Below are 15,222 nucleotides of genomic sequence, written 5' to 3'. Positions count from 1 at the left end.
CAAATCGGGTATGTTCAAAATAGTGCCAAAAACTTCACAACTTCACAAATTATTAATAAATATGAAAATGGACATTTTTATAGAAATTTTAGCAGCATAAAAGCCTAAAATATGATATTTCTATATTTTTATAGAATTTACACAACAGCTCACAAACATAGGACAAAAACTATGCTCATCGGGCTCCTGAAATTAACACAAAAATGCCTGGAAACATCACAAAATCACTAATAATCTATCTCAAAAGTTTAACCACATCCCAATACATATATTCAGCTCTATTTTAACATTTTAAAGTCTGAAATACAACAGAAACCCAAACTGATATGAAATACTCAACCGAAAACACCAAACTCTTACAAAAAACACACCCGAAAACTCACAAATTTGCACTGTTCAGCACAAGGGCAAACTCTGCATGAGCTTGCACATGGAATGGCTTCAAAATACCATCTTTAGCCTTCCTAAAAACTTGCAAACTCCCATCCTTGGGTCTTCTTCTCCACAGGTTTGGCAGCCTCTGAAGAACAACAAAGCAATAAGTGAAAATCAAGTTCTGGAATGAGCCCAAAATGCCTCTAAATCTTTAAAAAAAGGGCATAACCCTAACTCACATCCAAGAGGGGCTAATAAAACATATTTTAATAATTATTTTTATTTATTAGTCCATTGATTTCCAAAGATTAGCCCCTTTTTTCGAAACTTCACCTTTTTTGGGCCTGTTTGCCTTAACAAAGATTATTATTTTTAAATATTTGAAAAGGGGACATGACAAGTCCTCCCCTCCAAAATATTACTTGTCCTCAAGAAATGAAGATTGGAATGTTCAAGAATATGTGCTCCTTCCCAAGTTGCATCCTCCAGTGGTAATCCTTTCCATTTGACCAAATGCTCTATGATGCTCCTGTTTCTCAATCTTTTCTCTCTTGTATCTAAGATCTCTTCTGGTATCAAAACTAATTTCCTTTCATCATCAAGAGGTGGTAATTCTGTAGATACTATGGTCTACTGGCCTAGAACCTTCTTTAGGCAAGATACATGGAAAACATTATGTATTTTGCTATTTGGTGGGAGCTCTAATTCATAAGCTACCTCTCCTACCTTCTTGGTGATCTTATAAGACCCATAGAACCTTGGCTTGAGTTTCTCTGCCCCACTCCTCTTCAAGGTACTTTGCTTGTATGGCTGCAACCTGAAAAATACCAAATCTCTCACCTCAACAGATCTTTCAGTCCTTTTCCTATCAGCATACAACTTTTGTTGGTTCTATGCATGTTGTAGATTATCCTTGAGGGACCTTATTATGTCTTGACTTTGCTTGATGAAATTACTTGTTGTAGGTACTCTGCTATCTGAAAGTAGTTGAACCTTGGACAACCCGATGATGAAGTCCATGGAAATACTTTCCCATTTTTGTTTAGGAATAGAAAGTGGCTACAACAACCCTGTAGGAAAATTTTGCTCACTCTTGCTTTGTTGGCATACCATACACTCCTTAATGTGTTTTAGGACATCCTCCTTCATACTGTTCCCTAAAAATTGCTCTCAAATTTGCCTGTATGTCTTGAAGTATCCCTGGTGACCAGCCAAAGGTGTGTCATGAAAGGCCCTCAAAATTCTCTCCTTAGTTTTTGATCCTGGCACTAAGAAGATCCTGTTCTTGTAATAAATCAATTCATCAACAACCTTGTACCTATTATCATCCACTAACTTATCCAAAATATTGGTGGCAAAGGAATCTTTAGCATACTCTAAAATTATGGAGACTTTCCAATCAGCAGAGATAGATGTTAAGGAACACAGAGTGGGCTTTCTTGAGAGAGCATTAGCAACCACATTATTCTTTCCTTTCATGTATTCAATATCAAAATCATACGCTTGCAATTTTCTTACCCATTTTTATTGACGATCATTCAAATCCCTTTGGTTCAAGAAGAACCTAAGGTTATTATGGTCTGTCTTTACAATGAATCTCCCACATACCAAATATTGTCTAAACTTATGAAGTGCATGCATGATTGCCAACATTTCCTTATCATAGATGGAGTAAACTTTCTCTGATTGATTTAGTTTTCCACTCTCAAATGCTATTGGATGTCCCCTTTGAGTTAGGATAGCCCCTATACCTTCTCTAGAAGCATCACATTCAACAACAAAAGGTAAAGAGAAATCTGGAATTGCAAGCACAGGGCATGAACTCATTACCTTCTTAAGCTTATCAAATGTTTTTTGTGCCTCTTCTATCCAAACAAAAGCTCCTTTCTTTGTCAAATCAGTCAAGGGCGCTGAGAAAATCCCTTGGCAAATCTTCTATAGTAGCTACACAACCCAAAGAAACCTCTCAACTGTGTAAGATTAGTGGGTGGAGGCCAATCCAAAATTGCCTGAATTTTTTGTTGATCAACCTGTACTCATTTAGAACTTATAATATGTCCCAAATATAGGATCTCTATCAAACCAAACTCACATTTAGATAGCTTAGCATAGAAATATTGCTGCTCCAAGATTCCCAAAACAGTGTCTATGTGCTTTAGATGCTCTTCCCATGTTTTACTGTAAATCAAGATATCATCAAAAAATACCAAAACAAATTTTTGAAGATGATGGTTGAATACATTATTCATACAATATTGGAATGTTGCAAGTGCATTAGTGAGGCCAAATGGCATAACAAGAAATTCAAAGTGCCCGTAGTGACATCTGAAAGCAGTCTTTTCCACATCTTCACCCCTCATTCGGATTTGATGGTACCTTGATCTTAAGTCAATTTTTGAGAAGTATACATCACCATGTAACTCATCAATGAGTTCATCTATGTGTGGTATGGGATACCTATTTTTTATGGTCTTCTTTTTTAGAGCCTTGTAGTCTATACACATTCTCAATGTACCATCCTTTTTCTTGACAAGTACCACAGATGATGCAAATGGACTGGAGCTAGGCCTTATGAATCCCATGTCTAGGAGTTCCTTAATAGTTTTTTCAATTTCTTTCTTATAACCTTTTGGATGGCAGTATGGGGTTGTTATAACTGGTTTGGCATCCTGTTCTAACTCTATAACATGCTCAAAACCTCTATTTGGTGGTAATCCTGGAGGCAAGTCATTGAAAACTATACTATGCTTATCAAGAATATTTTGAATTTCAAAATGGAAATTACCTTGATTCTTTGGAGAGCTTGTTGGATGGATTATGACTCCTCCTGCCCATGCTACTTGTCCTCTTTGAAAAGTCCTCTCCATCCTCTTTGCAGAGACCGCCTTAGGTGCTCCATTTGATAAGCCTCTCAATAAGACTTCTTTCCCATTTGAATGAAATTTAAACTCCTTAGTTTGATGGTTCATGTAATAGCCTCCAATAGAGTGCAACCATTGAACACCCAATACAAGATCTGTCTCCCCAATGCCAACAACATAAAAGTCATCACATAACTCATAATCTCCTAAGGTCATCTTGAGTTGTTTCACTACCCGTGTGCAAGGCATAGTGAATCCATCAGCTACAGTAACATTGAATCCTTCAAAATCTCCTGCTTTAAGCCCTCTTTTCATGATAAATCCCTCATCAATAAAATTGTAAGTTGCTCCACTATCAAGAAGAACTGTCAACCTTTTCCCTGCTAGTACCCCTTGAATTCAAAAGGGATGGTATCTTGGGACTCCTGATAATGCTGCTAAAGTGCCATCCTTGCTGATTTCTTTTCCTTTTTCTTCTTCTTCCTCCTCCTTAGTGTCATGAAATTCCTCATACTCATCTGAATCAGATTCTGAAGCAACTTCAATATAGCACACTTAACGTTTCCCCAAACATCTATGTCCCAGAACCCATGGTTTTCTACAAGTGAAACAAAGCTTTCTCCTTCGTAATTCACTCCTAGTCTCTTCATCTATCTTCTTTTTTTCCACATTTATCACATCTTTTGGTGGTAGTGTTGGAAAAGTCTTTTTCTAAAAATTCCCCTTATGTTGCTGAAGATTTGGGGGTTTTTGAGTAGTGACTGATTTCATAGTCACACAAGTTTCAAGTTGCAAGCTTCTTTTGATAGCTTCCTGTAAGGCTGAGGGTGAGAAAGCCTTAATCAAACCCTTAACATAATCTTCCAAACCATCAAGAAAAAGATAAACAATCCTCTTTTCACTCATATCAGGTACCATAACAGCCACTTTTTAAAATTCTTCTATATACTCATTAACTGATTTGGTTTGCTTCAACTTTGACAATGCTTTAAAGTACTCTTCATCATCCTTGAGGTCAAATCTATCTATCACTCTTTGACTAAAATCATCAAATGTAGTTACCTGATCATGACCTTGAGTAGTCATTCCATGATACCACCAATCATAGGCTGCATCTTTCAAGTGTAGACTTGCAAATTGAACAACATCACTCTCCTTCATGGGGTTAAGTGTGAAGAAGGTTTGTAATTTTTGTAGCCATGCTCTAGCTGAAATTTTATTTATTCCATCAAAAGTAGGTGCTGTAAACTTGCTTATTTTATTTTTGAGCTCTCTTCCACTTATGCCATGCTCCCTCCTATACTCTTTCTTGGGCATCAAAGTGTTCATCATATCCACATATTCTCTAAAAGGGACCGAACTGCGAAAGTCATCATCTAAGCCATTGTAAGTAGCTCTTAATGCAATCGAGTTAACTGTAACTTCTTCCATGGGATTAAGGGCTAGATTTGGTACTGGTGTCTCATCTACAGGTAGGAAAATAGTTTTTGTTGATTTAGAGGGTGCGGGTTTCAAATTTCTTGGCTCCTCTAAAGTGCTCCATTTCTCATTAATAGATGCAACTCCTTGCAATTTTTTCGTCAATATTTGCAAAGCCTCTTTAGTTTCCGCCAAACTATCCACTATTTGCTTCTGAGTATCTTGGATGTCTTGAAAAAATTTCTTTGCCATCTCATCTTGATCAGCCATACTTTTTCCTTTGTTAGATTTTGAGCTTTTACTTTTAGCTAGAGGTTTGATCAAATTTTTTTTATTCTTTTCTCGCTGCAAATATATCTTTTCTCTTTCACTTGGTTGCATGCAAACTTCTACAAACCCTCAGGCTGGCAAGATCATAGCTCTGATACCACTGAAATGTCCCTTTTTCTAATTTTATATGATATTTCAAGCCTCTAATCAGATTTTCAAAATCAAACAACCAATATTACAAAGATCCACCAATTTCTCAATAAACCACAAATTGAGTATGTTTGAAATAGTGCCAAAAACTTCACAACTTCACAAATTATTAATAAATATTAAAATGGAAATTTTTATAGAAATTTCAGTAGCATAACAGCCTACAATATGATATTTTCAGATCTGTATAGCATTTACACAACAACTCACAAACGTAGGACAAAAACTATGCTCATCGGGCTCCCAAAATTAACACAAAAATGCCCGAAAATACCACAAAAACACTAATAATCTATCTCAAAAGTTTAACCACATACCAATACATATATTCAGCTCTATTTTAACATCTTAAAGTCTGAAATATAGTAGCAACCCAAAATGATATGAAATACTCAACTAAAAACACCAAACTCTTACAAAAAACACACCCGAAAATCCACAAATTTGCACTGTTCAGCACAAGGGCAAACTCTGCATGAGCTTGCACATGGAATGGCTTCAAACTCCCATCCTTAGCCTTCTTAAAAACTTGAAAAATCCTATCATTGGGTCTCCTTCTCCACAAGTTTGGCAGCCTCTGAAGAACAACAAAGCAATAAGTGAAAATCAAGTTCTGGAATGAGCCCAAAATGCCTCCAAATCCTTTAAAAGAGGGCATAACCCTAACTCACGTCCAAGAGGGGTTAATAAAACATATTTTAATAATTATTTTTATTTATTAGTCCATTGGTTTCCAAAGATTAGCCTCTTTTGCTGAAACTTCACCTTTTTTGGGCCTGCCTGCCTTAGCAAAGATTATTATTTTTAAATATTTGAAAAGGGGACATGACAAGGGTGGCTGCAAATGATGGATGATCTCTATGGCTAGAACAAGGGTGTCACTAGGTTTCATCCACCAATCTAGAGCTAATGGTGTCAATGATTTGATGCCAAGATTAGCAGTTTCAAAGTTATGCTATGGTGCACCTATGAACCGAGGCACACTGCGAGTTCTGGCATCGAGCGAGATTGCTGTGCCGAATCCAAACAGAATGTGATATCTAAAAAATGTGAGAGTTTATTTTAGGCCTTAGAATCATCTTTCTATAGCATTCAATGGTTCATCGATAGCCATCATGAGCTTTGAGTTATGACCCTTAAAAGATCAACCTCGAAATGCACTTAGAGAACCTTGGAGACTCCTTGATATGGGGTGGTTGTAGATGATAGATGATCTCCGTAGCCAAAACAAGGGTGTCATTGGGGTTCACTTTTCCATCTAGAGCTAATGGCATTGATGATTCAATGCCAAGGTTAGTGGTTTCAAAGTTACGCTGTGGTGCACCTATGAACTAAGGCACACTATGAGTTTTGGCATCGAGCAAGATCATTGTGCCAAATCCAAATAGAATGCGATCTTTCAAAAATGAGATAGGTTATTTTAGGCCTTAGTATCACCGTCTTAAAGAGTTTGATGTTTCATCAATAGCCTTCACGAGCTCTAAGTTACAACCCTCAGAAAATTGACCTCGAAATGAACTTAGAGTACCTTGGAGACTCCTTGATATGGGGTGGTTGGGGATGATGGATGGTCTCTGTGGCCACAATAAGGGTGTCACCAGGGTTCACCCACCCATTTGGAGCTAATGGCATTGACGATTTGATATCAAGATCAGTGGTTTCAAAGTTACGTTGTGGTGATCCTTTAATGTTGTAGAATGATATTTTTATGGACTTTTATGGATGTGTATTTGGAAATTGAATAAATTTTGCAAAATTATTGATAGGGACTTCAGACCAAAACCAAAATATTATAAATAAATAGTGCCAACTTATCAATGCAAAAAGTTCACCCTTCAACCATTTGGTTCTATACTGCACGTGGAAAATTAGAAAAATGCTCTAGAAACAACAAGTTCTTTATTGATTTGAGAGCAAGTACAATGTGTTTCTTCAATCTATCTCCTTGTTTGAATGCTTAGAGCCTATATAGGCTATTTACAACTGATTCAACCAACCTTTGGATAGTTTTAGCAATTAGGAGTTACATTTTGAAAATTTGTTAAGAAAATTGTAAAAGTTGCTAAGCAACTTTTTACAATTTTTGCAATATTTGTGCTAAGACAAGTTTTATTGCAAATTTGTTTGCAAATGGACTCTACAAACTCCTAGGGATCCTACTAATGTTCTAAACACCTAGACTTTCCTAGAAAACATGGAATTCACAAACAAATCCACTTTATTGGACCAATTCATGCCCAAGGCTTATAGTTGCACCATGGGGTCTTGTGTCCATTACAAATGTGGATGGTCGTAGGGAGATCATTAGATCTATTCCTAAACCTTATTACATAAAGAAAAGAAAAGAAAATTAGGTGATTTATCTCTATATGCTACAATGTCTTCATTGGATACCTTCATTTTGTGTTTAGCCTTCCGACGACTGTTGCTTCCCATTCAGATGACAATATCAGACACCTAGGGATATATTATCAAACTTTTTTCGATTGTTTGGGCCCCAAAACATGACCTTTCCTAAAACCAATGAAAAAGACCCAAAAAAAGCGATGTTGTCGGGTTTACAGTGAAAGGGAATATTTGGAAAAATCATGCCAGTAAAATAGGGTATTCGATTTCAGATCGGATATCTGATATTGGTTGGCACCAAAATATTGTAGAAAAAAATGAATTTATGAGTAAGGACTAATCTATATATATATATATATATATATATATATATATATGAAATTAAATTAAATTATTAATATTATTTAATATAATAATTTAATATATGTTATTATTATTATTATTATAATCTATAAATATAATATATATTGTTATATTATATTATTATTTTTACTATATTATTATTAAATATAATAATGTAATATATTATATATATGTTATTAATATATATTATTATTATCATCTATATAGTATAATCTATAATATATATTATTATTATTATGACCTATATTATTAATATATAATAATATATTATGTTATTATTATTATTATAATCTATAAATATAATATATATTAATATATATATATATATATATATATATATATATATATATATATATATATATATATATATATATATATATATATATATATATATATATATATATATATATATATATATATATATATATATATATATATATATATATATATATATATATATATATGTGATTATTATACTATATTATTATTATTTTTACTATATTATTTGTATTTGTTACTATAACAAAATATAATAATTGTTTATATGGGTCGAAAGGGGCAATAGGATGACCTATGGCCCCTTTCGGCACATTCCATGATGACATATGTCTCTACGGGTCCTAAGACGCCGAGGGACATATTATAATTGTTTATATAGCTCAAAATGGGCCATAAGATGATTTATAACCCCTTTTGACACATTTTATTACAAGATATGTCTCTAGGGGTCCAAGGACCCCTAGGGACATATTAGAATCATTTATATTGGCCAAAAGAGGTCATAAGATGACCTATGACCTCTTTCGACACATTCCATGATGACATATGTCTTTAGGGGTCCTAGGAACCCTAGAGACATATTAGAATTATTTATATGGGTTGAAAGGGGCCATAGGATGACCTATGACCCCTTTCGACACATTTTATTACAACATATGTCTCTAGGGGCCCTAGGATTGATAGGGACATATTACAAGCATTTATATGGGTCCACATTCCATGATGAAATATGTCTCTAGGGGTCCTAGTACCCCTAAGGACATATTATAATCGTTTATATGGGTTGAAAGGGGTCATAGGATGACCTATAATACCTTTTGACACATTCCATGATGACATATGTCTCTAAAGTCCTAGGACCCCTAGGGACATATTACAAATCGTTTATATGGATTGAAAGGGGCCATATGATGACCTATGACCCCTCTAAACACATTCCATGATGGCATATGTCTCTAGGAGTCCTAGGACCCCTAGGGAAATATTATAATCATTTATATGCGTTGAAAGGGGCCATAGGATGACTTATGGCCCCTTTCAACACATTCTTTGGTGATATATGTCTCTAGGGTCCTAGGACCCCTAAGGACATACTATAATAATTTATATGGGATGAAAGGGGCCATCAGATGACCTATTACCCCTTTCAACACATTCCATGATGACATATGTCTTTTAGGGTCCTAGGATCCCTAGAGACATATTAAAATCATTTATATAGTTTGAAAGGGTCCATAGGATGACCTAAGACCCCTTTCGACACACACTTTGATGATGTATGTCTCTATGGGTCCTAGGACCACTAGGGACATATTAGAATCATTTATATGGGTCGAAAGGGGCCATAGGATGACCTATGACCCCTTCTGACACATTTTATTATGACATATGTTTTGAGAGGTCCTAGAATCACTAGGGACATATTACAATTGTTTATATGGGTTGAAAGGGGCTATAGGATGACCTATGATCCCTTTCGACATATTCTATGACGACATATGTCTCTAAGGGTACTAGGACCTGTAGGGACATATTAGAATCATTTATATGGGTCAAAAGGGGCCACAGGATGACCTATGACTCCTTTCAACACATTCTATGACAACATATGTTTTCAAAGGTCCTAGGACCCCTAGGCACATATTATAATCATTTATATGGGTCAAAAGGGGTCATAAGATACCCCTTTCGACACATTTTATTACAACATATATCTCTAGGAGTTCTAGGACCTCTCTGAACATATTATAATTATTTATATGAGTCGAAAGGAATCATAGGATGACCTATGACCCCTTTTGACACATTTCATAACTACATATGTCTCTAGGTATCCTAGGACCCATAAGGACATATTAGAATCATTTATATGAGTCAAAAGGGGTCATAAGATGACCTATGACCCCATTCAACACATTTTATTACAATATATGTCTTGAGAGGCCCTAGGACCCCTAGGGACATATCAAGATCATTTATATGGGTTGAATGGGGCCATAAGATGACCTATGACCCCTTTCGACACATTCTATAATGACATATGTCTCTAGGGGTCTTAGGACCCCTAGGGACATATTAGAATCATTTATATGGGTCGAAAAGGGCCATAGCATGACCTATGACGCTTTCGACAAATTTCATAATGACATATGTCTCTAGGGGTCATAAGACCCCTATGGACATATTATAATCATTTATATGAGTCAAAAGGGGCCATAGGATGGCCTATGACCCCTTTTGACACATTTTATTATAACATATGTCTATAGGGGTCTTAGGACACTTACAACATATTATAATTATTTATATGGATCGAAAAGATGACATATGTCTCTAGGGGTCCTAAGACACCTAGGGACATATTAGAATCATTTCTATGGGTCGAAAGGGGCCATAAGATGACATATGACTCTTTTTGATATATTTAATTACAACATATGTCTCTAGGGGCCATAGGATCCCTAGGGACATATTACAATCATTTATATGGGTTGAAAGGGGCCATTGGATGACCTATGACCCTTTTTGACACATTTCATGACAACGAATTTCTCTAGGGGTCCTAAGACCCATATCGACATATTATAATCATTTATATGGATTAAAAGGGGCCATATGATGATCTACGACCATTTTTGACATATTTTATTACAACATATGTCTCTATGGGTCTTAAGACCCCTATAGACATATTATAATTGTTTATATGGGTCGAAAGGGGTCATAGGATGACCTATGACACCTTTTTGACACTTTTCATGATGAAATATGTCTCTAGGGGTCTTAGGATTTGTAAGAACATATTATAATCATTTACATGGGTAGAAACAGGCCATATGATGACCTATGACCCATTTCGACACATTCTATTATAACATGTCTCTAGGGGATCTAGGACCCCTAGGAACATATTACAATCATTTATATGGGTCAAAATGGGCCATAGGATGACTTATGACCCCTTCAACACATTCCATGGTGACATATGTCTCTAGGGGTCTTAGGACCCTTAGGGACATATTATGATCATTTATATGAGTTGAAAGGGGCGATAGGGTTACCTACGACCCCTTTCAATAGATTTTATTACAACATGTCTCTAGGGGTCCTAGGACCCCTACAAACATATTATAATTGTTTATATGGGTCGAAAGGGGTCATAGTATGACCTATGACTCTTTACACTTTTTGACGCTTTTCATGGTGACATATGTCATTATGGGTATTAAGACCCATAGGGACATATTAGAATCATTTATATGAGTTGAAAGGGGCCATAAGGTGACCTATGACCCCTTTCGATACATTTCATGACAACATATGTTTCCAAAGGTCCTAGGACCCCTAGGGACATATTATAATCATTTATATGGGTCGAAAGGGGTCATAGAATACCCCTTTCGACACATTTTATTACAACATATATCTCTAGGAGTGTTAGGACCCCTTTGAACATATTATAATTATTTATATGGGTCGAAAGGGATCATAGGATCATAGGATCATAGGATGACCTATGACCCCTTTTGACACATTCCATAACCACATATGTCTCTAGGTATCCTAGGACCCCTAAGGATATATTAGAATAATTTATATGGGTCAAAAGGGGCCATAGGATGACTTATGACCCTATTCAACACATTTTATTACAATATCTATCTCGAGAGGCCTAAGGACCCCTAGGGACATATCAGGATCATTTATATGGGTCAAATGGAGCCATAGGATGACCTATGACCCCTTTCGACACATTCTATGATGACATATGTCTCTAGGGGTCTTAGGACCCCTATAATCATTTATATGGGTCGAAAAAGGCCATAGCATGATCTATGACCCTTTTGACAAATTTTATGATGACATATGTCTCTAGGGGTCATAGGACCCCTATGGACATATTATAATTATTTATATAGGTCAAAAAGGGCCATAGGATGACCTATGACCCCTTTTGACACATTTTATTATAACATATGTCTATAGGGGTCTTAGGAAACCTACAACATATTATAATTATTTATATGGATTGAAAGGATGACATATGTCTCTAGAGGTCCTAAGACACCTAGGGACATATTAGAATCATTTATATGGGTCGAAAGGGGCCATAAGATGACATATGACCTTTTTTGACACATTTAATTACAACATATGTCTCTAGGGGCCCTAGGACCCCTAGGGACATATTACAATCATTTATATGGGTTTAAAGGGGCCATTAGATGACCTATGACTCCTTTCGACACATTTCATGACAACAAATTTCTCTAGGGGTCCTAAGACCCATAGCGACATATTATAATCATTTATATGGATCAAAAGGGGCCATAGGATGACCTAGGACCCTTTTCGACACATTTTATTACAACATATGTCTCTATGGGTCCTAAGACCCTTATAGACATATTATAATTATTTATATGGGTTGAAAAGGGTCATAAGATGACCTATGACACCTTGTGACACTTTTCATGATGACATATGTCTCTAGGGTTCCTAGGATCTGTAGGGACATATTATAATCATTTGTATGGGTAGAAATGGACCATATGATGACCTATGACCTGTTTCGACACATTTTATTATAACATGTCTCTAGGGGCCCTAGGACACCCTAGGGACATATTACAATCATTTATATGGGTCGAAATGGGCCATAGGATGACCTATGACCCCTTCAACACATTCCATGGTGACACGTCTCTAGGGGTGTTAGGACCCCTTAAGACATATTATAATCATTTATATGGGTTGAAAGGGGCGATAGGCTGACCTATGACCCCCTTTCAACATATTTTATTACAACATGTCTTTAGGGGTCCTAGGACCTCTATAGACATATTATAATTGTTTATATGGGTTGAAAAGGGTCATATGATGACATATGACCCTTTACCCTTTTTGACACATTACATGATGAAATATGTCACTATAGATCCTAGGACCCATAGGGACATATTAGAAACATTTATGTGGGTCGAAAGGGGCCATAAGATGACCTATGACCCCTTTCGACACATTCCATGACAACATATGTTTCCAAAAGTCCTAGGACTGCTAGGGACATATTATTATCATTTATATGGGTCAAAAGGGGTCATAAGATACCCCTTTCGACACATTTTATTACAACATATATCTCTAAGAGTTCTAAGACCCCTCTGAACATATTATAATTATTTATAGGGGTTGAAAGGGATTATAGGATGATCTATGACCCATTTTGACACATTCCATAACTACATATGTCTCTAGGTATTCTAGGACCATTAAGGACATATTAGAATCATTTGTATGGGTCAAAAGGGGCCATAGGATGACCTATGACCCCATTCTACACATTTTATTACAATATATGTCTCGAGAGGCCCTAAGACCCCTAGAGACATATCAGGATCATTTATATGGGTCGAATAGGGCCATAGGATGACCTATGACCTCTTTTGACACATTTCATGATGACATATGTCTTTAGGCATCTTAGGACCCCTAGGGACATTAGAATGATTTATATGGGTCGAAAAGGGCCATAGCATGACCTATGACTCTTTTGACAAATTCCATGATGACATATGTCTCTAGGGGCCATAGGACCCCTATGAACATATTATAATCATTTATATGAGTCAAAAGGAGCCATAGAATGACCTATGACCTCTTTTGACACATTTTATTATAACATATGTCTATAGGGGTCTTAGGACACCTACAACATATTATAATTATTTATATGAATCGAAAGGACGACATATGTCTCTAGGGGTCCTAAGACACCTAAGGACATATTAGAATCATTTATATGGGTCGAAAGGGGCCATAAGATGGCATATGACCCTTTTTGACACATTTAATTACAGCATATGTCTTTAGGGGGTCTTATATGGGTTGAAAGAGGCCATAAGATGGCATATGACCCTTTTTGACACATTTAATTACAACATGTCTCTAGGGGCCCTAGGACCACTAGAGACATATTACAATCATTTATATGGGTTTAAAGCGGCCATTGGATGACCTATGACCCCTTTCGACACATTCCATGACAACGAATTTCTTCAGGGGTCCTAAGACCCATAGCGACATATTATAATCATTTATATGGATCAAAAGGGGCCGTAGGATGACCTACGATCCCTTTCGACACATTTTATTACAACATATGTCTCTATGGGTCCTAAGACCCCTATAGACATATTATAATTGTTTATATGGGTCAAAAGGGGTCATAGGATGACCTATGACACCTTTTGACACTTTTTATGACGACATATGTCTTTAGGGGTCCTAGGATCTGTAGGGACATATTATAATCATTTATATGGGTAGAAACGGGCCATATGATGACCTATGACCCATTTCGATACATTTTATTATAACATGTCTTTAGGGGCTCTGAGATCCCTAAGGACATATTACAATCATTTATATGGGTCGAAAGGTGCCATAGGATGACCTATGACCCCTTCAACACATTCCATGGTGACATATGTCTCTAGGGGTCTTAGGACCCCTAAAGACATATTATAATCATTTATATGGGTTGAAAGGGGAGATAGGCTGACTTATGACCCATTTCAACAGGTTTTATTACAACATGTCTCTAGGGGTCGTAGGACCCCTACAGACATATTATAATTATTTATATGGGTCGAAAGGGGTCATAGGATGACCTATGACCCTTTACCCTTTTTCATGTATTTCATGATGACATATGTCACTATGGGTCCTAGGATCCGTAGGGACATATTAGAATAATTTATATGGGTTGAAAGGGCCCATAGGATGACTTATGACCCCTTTCAACATATTTTATTACAACATATGTTTCGATAGGCTCTATCACCCCTAGGGAAATATTAGAATCATTTATATAGGTTGAAAGGGTCCATACCATGACCTATGACCCATTTCAACACATTGCATGATGACATATGTCTCTAAGGGTAATAGGATCCCTAAGCACATATTAGAATTGTTTATATGCTTTGAAAGGGGTCATAGGATGACCTATGACCCCTTTTAATAAAATCCTATGACCCCTTTCAACACATTTTATTATAAGATATGTCTTTAGGGGTACTAGGACCCCTAGGGG

This window comes from Cupressus sempervirens, chromosome 4 (genome assembly GCF_028749045.1).
Source record: "Cupressus sempervirens isolate cs-2001-9-10 chromosome 4, ASM2874904v1, whole genome shotgun sequence".
NCBI lineage: Eukaryota > Viridiplantae > Streptophyta > Pinopsida > Cupressales > Cupressaceae > Cupressus > Cupressus sempervirens.
The sequence above is the reverse complement of the archived record's forward strand: the minus strand, read 5'-3'. Positions refer to the sequence as shown.